We start from the raw sequence: 12705 nt of genomic DNA, 5'->3' as shown, positions 1-12705 counted from the left end.
TAGTCTAGTCTATAGTCTAGTCTATAGTCTAGTCTATAGTCTAGTCTATAGTCTAGTCTGTAGTCTAGTCTATAGTCTAGTCTATAGTGTAGTCTATAGTCTAGTCTAGTCATAGTCTAGTCATAGTTTAGTTATAGTCTAGTCATAGTCTAGTCAAAGTCTAGTCATAGTTAAGTCATAGTTTAGTCATAGTCTAGTCATAGTCTAGTCATAGTCTTGTCAAAGTCTTGTCATAGTTTTGTCATAGTCTTGTCAAAGTCTTGTTAAAGTCTAGTCCTGTAAAATTCTTCTCATAGTCTAGTCTTGTTAAAGTCTTGTCAAAGTATTGTCATAGTTTTGTCGTAGTCTAGTCAAAGTCTTCTCATAGTTTTGTCATAGTCTTGTCATAGTCTAGTCATAGTCCAGTCCTGTAAAAGTCTTCTCATAGTCTGGTCATAGTCTTGTTATAATCTTACCAAAGTCTTGTCATAATTTTGTCATAGTCTTGTCATGGACTTGTCATAGTCGAAATTTAAAGGAATATACTGAACGGAGGATCGAAAGAGTAGAATTCTCTATTCGATACATTAAGTTGTTAAACTTATGAGATCCAAGGTTATTTAATTAAAAAAAAATTTTCTGATTAATTTTATATAAAATTTTTATATTTCGACTATAAATAATTTATTTTCTTTTAAAATAATTTTTACCAATTAAAATTTAATGTCTCCTTTAACAGCTGTAGCCTTTCCAATGAGTCGCTATGACCTTGTTCATTTCAAATTTGTTTACATACGTTTTATTTTTTAATTTGTTTTATATTATTTTTTTATTTATTTTTTATGTCTTTTTATTTATTGTGTCAACTTGTTTTAATTAAAATGGCTTAAGTCTTTTTTGTTTAATTTTATTTTAATTGTTTGTGGGTGATTTTTATTTCAAAAATAAAATTTGAAAAAAAACCTGACAAATTTTGTTATTTATATACATTTGGGATTAATTAGAAAAATATAAGAAATGATGCTTATATGATTAAATATATAGGTAAATTATTTTGATATTAAATTTAATAGGTTTTTTAATTATTTATGTTATTTTAATAAGTACGAGGAACAGTTTAAAAATTGTCAATTTCAATACAATTCTTATTTAGTTAAGAACATATAATTTAGAAGTATAAAGACTAGCCAATTATTCTCTAAAACCAGTCCCTTCCTTTTATTTGATATTGATTTAAGAAATCAAGTAAACTTCGTCAATCTTACAAAAAATAACTTTTGTTACGACCCTCCTACTTATTGTTTGTAATTTATGATTGTGCATTCAAAAATCATTATTCTTTATTACATTTTCGTATGCTTAAAGAAAATTTATTAATTCCTTTTTATGTTTGTTTTTAAACAGACAGGGTCTTTATACTCTCCTCTAGAGAAATACGTATACATTTTTCGTAAAATAATCTATAGTTGTTGGCTTTGACATGGACATAAACACAGACATGATCCTATGAGATGACTCTTTGATTCCTCATCATTACAAAATACTGTTGCATACTTAATACTGGAACCATTGTTTTAATTAAAGAGTATTAAGAAATAATAATTTATTTACTTTTAATTGACTACGAAAAAATGTTTATTAAACGAACTTTAAAGATGTTAAATATTTATATTAAACTGTAAAGTCTATACAAAATTGTATTCCCTTGAAAGGAATTTATGTGTGGGTAGATTTTTGTTTTAGTCTTGTGATTTTATTACTTTTTTCCATTTATTTTTTTGTTTATTTTAATTGTTGTAAATGAATTATAATTGTCAAGTCGTAAAATAAAATAATAATTTTTTTAAAGCCCCCTGCATAAATGAAGGATTTAAATTTTGATGGGTTTCTTTAGAAAGTACTCTATAGGAAAAATTATGTTGTTGTTGAAGTTAATTAAGGAGAAATGAAGTATTTTTAAATTGGTGTATATGGTGAGAGGGAGGCTAGACTTAGTTAAAGTTTAGTAATAATTTTATAGATTATTAAATTGAAAACTTAATGGAATCTAAATTGTTACGTCATAAGTCAGCAGAGATGAAATTTCGGTTGTAAGATAGTTAATTAGTTAGTTAGATAGATATATAGATAGATAGATAGATAGATAGATAGATAGATAGATAGATAGATAGATAGATAGATAGATAGATAGATAAATAGATATATAGATAGATAGATAGATAGATAGATAGATAGATAGATAGATTGATTGATAGATAGATAGATAGATAGATAGATAGATAGATAGATAGATAGATAGATAGATAGATAGATAGATAGATAGATAGATAGATAGATAGATAGATAGGTAGATAGATAGATAGATAGATAGATAGATAGATAGATAGATAGATAGATAGATAGATAGATAGATAGATGGATAGATAGATAGATAGATAGATAGATAGAAAGATAGTTACTTACTTACTTACTTACTTACTTACTTACTTACTTACTTACTTACTTACTTACTTACTTAGTTAGTTAGTTAGTTAGTTATTTAGTTAGTTAGTTAGTTAGTTACTTAGTTAGTTAGTTGTTTCATTCAGATTTCACTTAATACTCTAACATTTTTATGCGACAAATTCACTCTTTCTTTTAAGCAATTTCTTTTCTCTGTTCAAAATAAAATAAAAAATTTCTTATCGTCCATAGTGCACATAACCAAAGAATTCATATTAAAATTAAACTAAAAAGAAATTGTTTATGGAATTCGTTAAAAAAAAAATAACAAAATTGCTTGTAATTAGGTCATATCCATATGTCTTATTTTAGAGAAAAATGTAAATGTTTGCAAAAATTCTATGAATGGAAAACATTTTAATTCATTTGCAATTTTTGTTTTCCATATTGTTAAATGAAAAATTATCGATTGCTTTTCATAAAAGGACGATTTAAAAATTTATTATTTAAACATTTTCCTATGAAGGTAGTTATAGGTCAATTGATTATTTTTTTTTCAATTGTATATATACATTAAAATACAATTAGCAAACAGACGTTGGACGATTGAAAGGGTACAATTTTGCTATGTTTCTATCATATTCAAGAGTTTTATTATCCTTTAAGCTTAAGTTTAAGGTATTTTGTAGAATAAATGTAAATGATGGTGAAGCTTTATTTTAAACAGATCGACAGATTGGACTTTGGAATGACATAACTTAATTATAAATAAATTTGTCTTCGCACTGCTAAACAATATTTCGAAATCGTTATGTGATACAGAAATTTATTTTCTCTCAGTTTCGTTTTTCTTCAAATTCCGCTGATCCTTTAAGCTGTTTTAATCTACAGAAAGCTGTCAAATATCATGCTGTCCCTTCGTATCTTAGTCTATTCATAATTATGATTATATTCTATAATATCAACTTAAATTTTGGGTATGTAGTAAATGCCATTAATCCTCGAGTTTAGAAAATCGGGTTGCAGGACCTTTAGTAAATGGAATTTATACTCGCATTGAGGAATTCGATTCTCTCCTATACGGGATCGCGTTGTAGGACCTTTAGTAAATGTCATTGATCCTCCAATTGAGGAAATCGATTATTTTCAAATTAATTGGCATACTTACATTAAGTGTCATCTGGTGACAACGGTTGAAAGGTTTGGTCGTTTGAATTTGATTTTTTTTTGTCAATTTTTTTTTTAACATTTGCAAAGACTTCTTGATTGAGGTATGAAAGATTATATGTGCTATCCACATAATAGACATTGCAATGCTATATAAACGAATATTAATTAGTTAAATAATTACTTATGTAGGTGGCTGCCACGCTCTACAAAATCCCAAAACTTTCTCGCTACAGGCTTCTATCATGACCTGAATTGTCTTAAGGATTTCTCACTAATAAAAATAATTGAATATGTTATGAGCGCGATATAATTTGAATATGTAAAGGAGTAATCGTAGGAATCTAAACTGCCTAAACATAGAATAATGAGTCTCTGACTTTGGTATAACGATCATATGCTGCGGGGGCAAATGATGAAGACATCGCGTGTAAAGAAAAAACGCAGTTTGTTCGAGAACTTTGGAATTCATAAATTTCATTAAAATCATAAGTTAATCCGTACAAGAACATCACTTCCCATCTTTCCTTTAAATGTGATTTAACACTTGAAATTGTTTTTCTAATTATATTAAAATTTTGGCATGTAACTGAATACAGTTTTCCATATAAGACCTAATTAAAAAAAAAATATCTCAACATTACAACGTTGAGATAAATCTTATTGCACTGACTATCACAAAGAATTAATCCAAATTTAGCGATGGTTTCATTACAAAGTATTACATATACAAAAAGAAAATCCATTACCAAATAACTGATTAAAATGTTCATTTTATGTCATTAATTTAACACGATAATGACATTGAAGCCAACTATTTAATACGCTTACTTATAAATAGGGAGTTTATTAAGTACCTACCACAATCACTTGCTAATAAGGAGTTATATAAGTAGTTTAGTTTCGGAAAAACAAAATATTTGGCGAGGATGCTTACTATGACTACTAATACTTTTCTTACAAAAATATAATTTGACCAATGGTATAAAAAATTAAATTTAACATATAAATTTATTTTTATGTTCTTACTAGTCCCATTCTAAGTTATACAGGAGGTACATATGTCATTGAAAAGTAAGCAGTTGTATAAAGACAAGTCATTACAATTTATTACAACGTATAATACTACATATACATTTTCATTTAATTAGCTTAACATTTCCCATAACAAGGACTCCTATTTTTAATAATTTACTATACATCTGACTACATACAACCTTCAACAAAATCATGCTGACAAAAAATCATGCTCAAATGTCTTTATGTTGTCGTCGTCGCCGCCGCCAAATGTTACAACATTCTTACAACATGTCTAGAAATTATTATTCAACTAAAGCTAAAATACTATGCAAATTGCACATGTTGTTGAAATGTTCTAGTCATTTAGAGGGGAATTATCTCACTTTTAGAAGAAATGCGTCAACATTTAAATAATAATTAAAATGTGACCGACTGACTAATAAATATGTAAGTGCTGTAGTTGTTAGTTATTGTTTTCGATTAATAATTCATTTTATATGTCAAGTTTTTGATAACCTACTTAAGTGGCATTCAATCACACTTTTAATTGTTGTCAAATTGTTTAGCAAAAAAAAAAAAAACATATCAAAAGATTTGTAACGCTTAGTGAAATAGCATCATTCAATGTATTATTCATCAAATTATCTATGGAATGGCTGGTTTAGAAGCTGTTTGTTTTTAGTTGCAAGATTATCAATTGGTGATCTCAACTTAATGTTACAAATACAAATTAATTAAGCGAGTCTAAAAAGTGTGAAGAATTGAATTCTAGAAAATTCAACTTTAAGAGGATTAAAGTCATATAATACGTTTTTAAATTAATTAACCACAACTTTTATGGTTCATTTTAAAAAAAGCCCTTTTTTTGGCGGCAGCTTTATATTTTCAATTTATTAAATTTGTTTAAATTGTCTTATAAATGTAAGTGTTAATATGGTATGGAATATAGAGACATCATATTTATTATTATTGTTATAATGACAGCTCATCCTGATGGTGTCAACCTAAATGCTGTTTTATGTCACTAACAATCGACATCCCATAAAATATTTAAATGCAAAAGGAACTTTTATTTTTGATGGTAAAAGTCGAAGTATTTAATACTTTACACAATATATACTCTCTCTCTCACCTAAATGTCTGTCTAAATCAAATCAATGATTGACAATAAGGGAACATGCTTTGTATTCTATTAAAAGTAGAGGTGCTCAAGATGTCCATTTCATTGCACGCGTGATAGGGTAAGAAAATTCTGCTGACATTAAGTTGATATCCACACACTATAGGTTTAATTCTTATTCTTTTTAAAATGAGTAATATCAGTTGGTTTGCTCTTAATTTAAAAAAAAAAAAAAAAACAAAATCAAATCAGTTGCTGATCAGCACTTGTTGAAGCAAGGTCTGGGCGCGACATTTTTAAAATACACACAGTAGTACAAAAACAATTTTTTAAGAAAGACGAATTAATGTAAGATAACTGTTGATAATTTTTTATATATATATATAGATATACGCTGGCTGTCAAAATCCATAATAAATATTTGACAGTTAGCATATACTTTATAGTTTGTAGTCATTTTATTAGTATATTTTTATTTTGAATTGAATTCTGTTCTCTGCTTTACCAACACAAATAAAACGGTGGTAGTCTATGGTAGTATGTGTTTGAGCATCACTGATTTAAAGCTTTTTTATTCATTTTAATTTTTGGGGTTTTGTCGATTTCAACCGATCCCCACTACACCTATACACTTTAATATCTGTAAATCACTTCACAATTATTTTGTTGGACAATTTAAAAAGTTCTTTTAAATAATCGATTTATTTACAATTTAATATCTTCATTACATTTTGTTTTTCTTTGCAATATCATACGATCTTTGCGATATGATACGATCACTGGAAACTATTTTTGTTAGTCACTTTTTCTACATGTAAAAGTCTTTAGAATTGCATTCCTTCATAAAGAGACGATATCTTACGATCACTGGTAACCATGGTTAATGATCACTTCTTCTATTTGTAAAAGTCTTTAGAATTGGATTATTTATATTAATTTTGTTGGGCAATTTATAAAGTTCTTGTAAATACTCAATTTCATACGATCACACTTAGCTTAATGTTTCTAAATCAATGCTTCTCTTCTAGACTAGAAGACTACAAATATATTTTGAGAATTTTATTTGTTCTTTATATTTTTTGAGAAGTTAGTAAAAATAATATTATACGATCACTAGTAATTAAGCTTACTGATCACTTTTTGTCCTTTTGTCTTTATAATTGGATTCTTTTTAGAAATTTTGATGAATTTTATATAAATAGTGGATTTTATCTTACCTATCTTAATGTAAGATAAAATCGACTAATCAGTGATCACCAAATATGAACTAGCTCGTCTTCTAGAAAGCTAGATGATATTTATGTGAAATTCTTGGCAAAAAATCAATAGTATACGATCACTGGTAACAATATTTGCTGATCACTTCTTCTTTATGTAAATGTCTTTAGAGTTGAATTCTTTCTATACAGTTTATTGAGAATTATAAAGAATTCTTGTATATAGTCGATTTCACCTAATCGCACTTATCTTAATATCTCTAAATCAGTGATCGTCAGATATGTTATAGATCATTTTGGAAAAAGCTAGAAAATTACGGATATTTCTTTAGAATTTCATTCATGTTGTATATTTTGTTACATTTTTTAATAAGTTCTTTGCAATTAGTCAATAGCATACGATAGCTAATAACAATTTGTCGATGACATGAGATCATGCGGTAACAGCTGATAGTTAGTTTTATATCCTTGAAGACCTAATAACAACTAAATGAGAATTATTTGCATATATGTGCTATGTATTTAATTTAAACATTACATTGAGTTTATTTACTGGACTATACATTAGTAATGCATAAGGTATGTAGTAGGTTTGTATTTTAAAATATTGTTTTATAAGTATTAAAACCATTTTTTTTTTGATTTTCGTCCCAAAAAACAATATATTTTTATATTTTTTTGCGAATTCTAAACCAATAAACATGATGAGCCTTTTACCTTTATTAATAGATAATAGTTGAATGTGTAACCATTGCTAAATAAAATTCCATATATGCCGCACTTTTTAAGAGAAGCGTTAAAAAAAGAACAAGAAAAAAAGAGAAAAACATTAAGGAACTGTACATGAAAAAACATGTTGAATTTGCCAAAAACAATAGTTGATATTTTGCGGTTATGGAAAATAATGTTTTCATCAACTTACATGGGGAAAAAAGGGAACTGAATAATTTATTTTTCAGTGTTCAGAAACTCAGTTACCTGAACGTAATTCGTAAGAATCTTCCAATCAGTTTTAGACAGGAATGCTATTTCCGAAATAACATCACTTCCAAGATACATGGATCTAACTTCGACGAATGCCTGACAGTGGAAAAAAAAGTGCTGCAGAGTTTCACTTCCTCTACACAAGCTCTACATACGTATGATTCCGCACGTCCAATTTTGCATAAATGTGCTCGTAATCCTGTGTGTCCACTCAGAATACGTACTATCATACTAAGATCAGACTTGCTCACTTTGAGGAGATTTTTCGTCTTACAGTGCGTGGTTCTACGCACTGTTTCATTATTTCAAGAAGTCTTATGGGATTCCCTCACCTATATTTTTAGTTCAGCTTTTGTTGCATCGAATGGTAATGCGTTTGTCAGGTTAACTGCCTCGAGCTATTACATTCGGTCTTTTGTTACCGACTACTCCTGAGTGGGCTGGTACCCATATGATATAAACTTTACCTCTGGGAGAGTATTCAGTTAAAGTTTTCTTACAATCCAATACGGTCTTAGATTTGCCTTCTGGCTGTCGGTAAATATATTAAGCGCTGTGTTCGCCATTTTTAAACTAATCCAATTTACGCATTCCGTTATTGCTCGTACTTCTGCTTGCTTGTGTTATGATTTGGTAAACGGTGGTATATTACTGCTTCCGGATTTTCAATATAGTACCCCAGCCCCACTTTATCCCCCAATTTAGAGCCATCCATGTAACAAAGGATTCCTACTGGTATTTGCTCTAATGTTCCGCTTGACCAAGACAATCTATCTGGAATCAGCGTTTCAAAGTTTCAGACATATTCTGTGTCTGGTATACGATCAGGCACGTCCGATGATTGTGTATAACCTTCGAATGTGTCCAGTATACAGTAATCACTTATAATTAACTATTAATGTAAGTGCTTATTTTCTTGCATTTCGATTTTTTACATAAACGAAATAGAAAACTATTAGTAGATGCAATGGACGTATCCTCTTGGAACTTTTCTTTATTTAAAATTCCAACTACTCACTTAATTCCTTATTAGTAAGCGATCATAATAAGTACTTATTTAACTAACGATTTGTATTTTAGTTTCTGACAATCTTAGATCACGTTTATCAATGTTTTTCCTGTTTTATATTTCATTCGTAAAATTTAAATATTTATGAATTAATTCTCTTAAATATCTGTCGAAAAATATAAATATATGTTCCTTTTCATTCCTGTTGCAAAAAAAAAAAAAAAAAAAAAAATAAGAACAACTACAAGTATTCACTGTCACAAATATACATACTATATGTATTTTAATACAACTTGTACTGGTATATAACTCTTACTCGTTTGCTGAAGCTCTCTATCTTACCCACATCCTAATAGAACAACTGACAATAGTAATAAGTAGCAACATTAACATGTTGTCAACACTAACAGAAACATAATGCAAATATAGTAACAAAAATAAAAAAGAAGAGACATATGCATGCATTATTTGTACCACCATCGTACAACAATACTGATGACAATGAAAAACTGACGGAGTGACTGAAAAATACACTACAATACTTTTGTATTATTTTCATATTTATTATTAAAAATATATAATCACACAAACGTACTACACTACGACAGCGACTTGTACTTAAACAGATAGAATATTGTGTTGAAATTTACATTTTTATGAGAATTTTTATTTATTTTTTAAGGTTTTGGTGTGAAATGCGATGGCGCCAGCAGAATTTAAGTTTTAAAAAATTCATCTACTGCACCAAAGCCAAGAATATTTTCATGTAATATCCTTTTCATTAGTAAAAGTCTGAAAATAAGTTTTTTCTTTTCCTTTTCTAGCCAAATTTTCAATAAGTTTTTTTCTAAGAACTTTTATGTAATTTTTTTATAAAACATTTTTTAAGTGAACATTTTTGATAATATTTCTTTTTATAGAAAATTTTTCATGAATTTTCTTTCAAGAAAAAATTTTTATTAAATATTATTTTTATAGAATTTTTTTTATAAATTTTCCTTTTATAGAGAATTTTCGATAAATCTTCTTTTATAAAGAATTTTCGTTCAATTTTTCTTTTATAGAGAATTTTCGATAAAACTTCTTTTATAAAGAATTTTCGTTCAATTTTTCTTTTATAGAGAATTTTCGATAAAACTTCTTTTTATAGAGAATTTCCGAAAAATCTTTTTATAGAGAATTTTCGATAAATTTTCTTTTTGTAGAAAATTTTTGATAAATTTTCTTTGTAGAGAAAATTTTTGAAAAATTTTCTTTTTATAGAAAATTTTCGATAAATTTTCTTTTTATTGAAAATTTTCGATAAATTCTCTTTTTATAGAAAATTTTCAAAAAATTTTCCTTTTATGGAGAATTTTCGATAAATTTTCCTTTTACGGAGAATTTTCGATAAATTTTCCTCTTATGGAGAATTTTCGATAAATTTTACTTTTATGGAGAATTTTCGATAAATTTTACTTTTATGGAGAATTTTCGATAAATTTTACTTTTATGGAGAATTTTCGATAAAATTTCCTTTTATGGGGAATTTTCGATAAATTTTCCTTTTATGGAGAATATTCGATAAATTTTCCTTTTATGGAGAATTTTCGATAAATTTTCCTTTTATGGAAATATTCTTTTATAGAAAATTTTTCAATTTATCAATTAATTTTCTTTTTATAGACAATTTTCAATAAATGTTCTTTTTAGATTAATTTTTCAATAAATTTTCTTTTTACAGAAATTTTTTAAAAAATTTGTCCTATTAGATAAATTTTTCAATTAATTTTCTTTTCAGAAAAATTGTTTAATAAATATGTTTTTTGAGAAAATTTCAATCAATTTTATTTTAAGGGAAATTTATCAATTTTCTTGTCTTTTTTTTATTAAATTATTCGTTCAATTTTCTTTTCGAGTAATTTTTGGGAAAATTTTCTTTTTAGAGAAATTTTTGAAAAAAAAAATTCTTTGTTTTTTGTTTTTTTGTAAAGCATTTTCGATTATCTTTCTTTTATAAAAAATTTTCTATAAAAAAATTTTCTTTTATAGAAAATTTTTAAAAAATTTTGCTTTTATAAAAAATTTTTAAAAAATTTTGCTTTTATAGAAAAATTTTCATAAATTTTATTTTTATAGAAAAATTTCTTAAATGATCTTTTTGTAGAAAATTTTCCATAAATTTCTTTTTTATACAAAATTTTTTACATTTTTTTGTTTTATAGAAAATTTTTAATAAATTTTCTTTCCATTTTTCAAGAAATTTTCGTAATTTTTTTTATATAAAATTTTTATTAAATTTACTTTTTATTAAATTTTTGTAATTTTTTTTAATATAGAATTTTTGATATTTTTATATAGAAAATTTTTGTTAGTTTAATTTTAGATAAAACTTTTGTTAAATTTTCGTATTATACGAAATTTTCGTTAATATTACGTAAATTTTTTCTTCAAAGACATTTTTTGCATTTTTTAAATTTATTAAAAAAATCTTGTTAATATTTAGAAAAAAATGTCTGTCAGTACTCTTGTTAGAATCGTTATACAAGTTTGCTGCATATATCCTCCAGCTTTAGGTAGAATGTCAGTTGAACGTAATAACTAATTAAATGTGAAGTGTAATTTGTCAATACAACCAACATAATAGATTCGTACATTCATACCTTTCTGCTACTAATATGTATGATTTGCAAAATTCTCTCTCAACAGTCAGACGAGAACAGACGACAACGCCAAAGTTTTCTTTGAAGTGTGATACTACTTTGCTAAAAGCAAATGGTATGTGATCTTACCATGGTATTTACTAGGAAACATGTCATATTTATTTGTTGACACATTACTGACACATCAGATTTAACACGTTGTCAACAACGTCAGCATGTCTTGATGTGATTGTACTTGTTTTGTTATGTTTAGTTTTTGTTTTCCTTAACACACATATAATAAATTTGTCCTTTATCTAGTTTTTTATGACATTATTAAACAAAACAAAACAAAAAAAAAAAAAAAAACAAAGAAAATACATATTTTTATTTTAAACTTTTTTACACACAACTGCTGTCATATTTCACTTATTTATATCTATGAGACTACTAACACTATTTTATAATTAAAAGCTGTCATATTGCAAATCTATTGTAAATTTACAAGAGCGCTAGGTTACAACAAATCCATACGTTTTTAATCATCATTGTTTTGAAAATGTCTAAAAAGTGTCTTTGTTTACTAATGTAATTTTTTTTGTTGCTATTGTTTTTTTACACATTTTAATTAAAATTCTTGTCCAGTTTCTGCTTGTCTGCATATATGTATAGTTTTTTCTCTTTTTGTTTTAGCAAATAATGCTCATACGCAGTGGGCTTTCTGCGAGTGGAGTATGAGGGGTATGTTGGGTCTTACTACAGTAGTAGACTTTTTACTAGTTGACTTTTCTTGTTTTGCATTTTTAATTGATTTATAATGCGTGTATAGTTTTAGTTCGTGTTATTTTTCTGTTTTTTATTTGGTTTCGTAGGATTTGTAGTAACTTTTGTTTTGTAAACATTAAATCGTGTTGGCTGTTTTAGCGCCCTACAATCAGTCAATTTAATTTCGATAAAAATACAGTTTTTCTCTCTACTATAAACTACAGATTTCTACTATAAAGTATATAATAAACATGACTACACACTTGACTATAAACTAGACTATAGACTAGACTATAGACTAGACTATAGACTAGACTATAGACTAGATTATAGACTAGACTATAGACTGGACTATAGACTAGACTATAGACTGGACTATAG

At 26.6% G+C, this 12705-nt stretch overlaps 1 protein-coding gene across 4 annotated transcripts in view; it reads left to right on the top strand.

The window, feature by feature from the left end:
* Positions 1-12705, top strand: part of LOC111688436 (collagen alpha-1(XVIII) chain-like) — a 131737-nt gene that overhangs the window by 47638 nt on the left and 71394 nt on the right. The window lies entirely within an intron of this gene.

The sequence above is a fragment of the Lucilia cuprina genome, chromosome 5, assembly GCF_022045245.1.
Source record: "Lucilia cuprina isolate Lc7/37 chromosome 5, ASM2204524v1, whole genome shotgun sequence".
NCBI lineage: Eukaryota > Metazoa > Arthropoda > Insecta > Diptera > Calliphoridae > Lucilia > Lucilia cuprina.
Note: the sequence above shows the minus strand (reverse complement) of the source record. Positions and strands in the feature narration are given on the sequence as shown.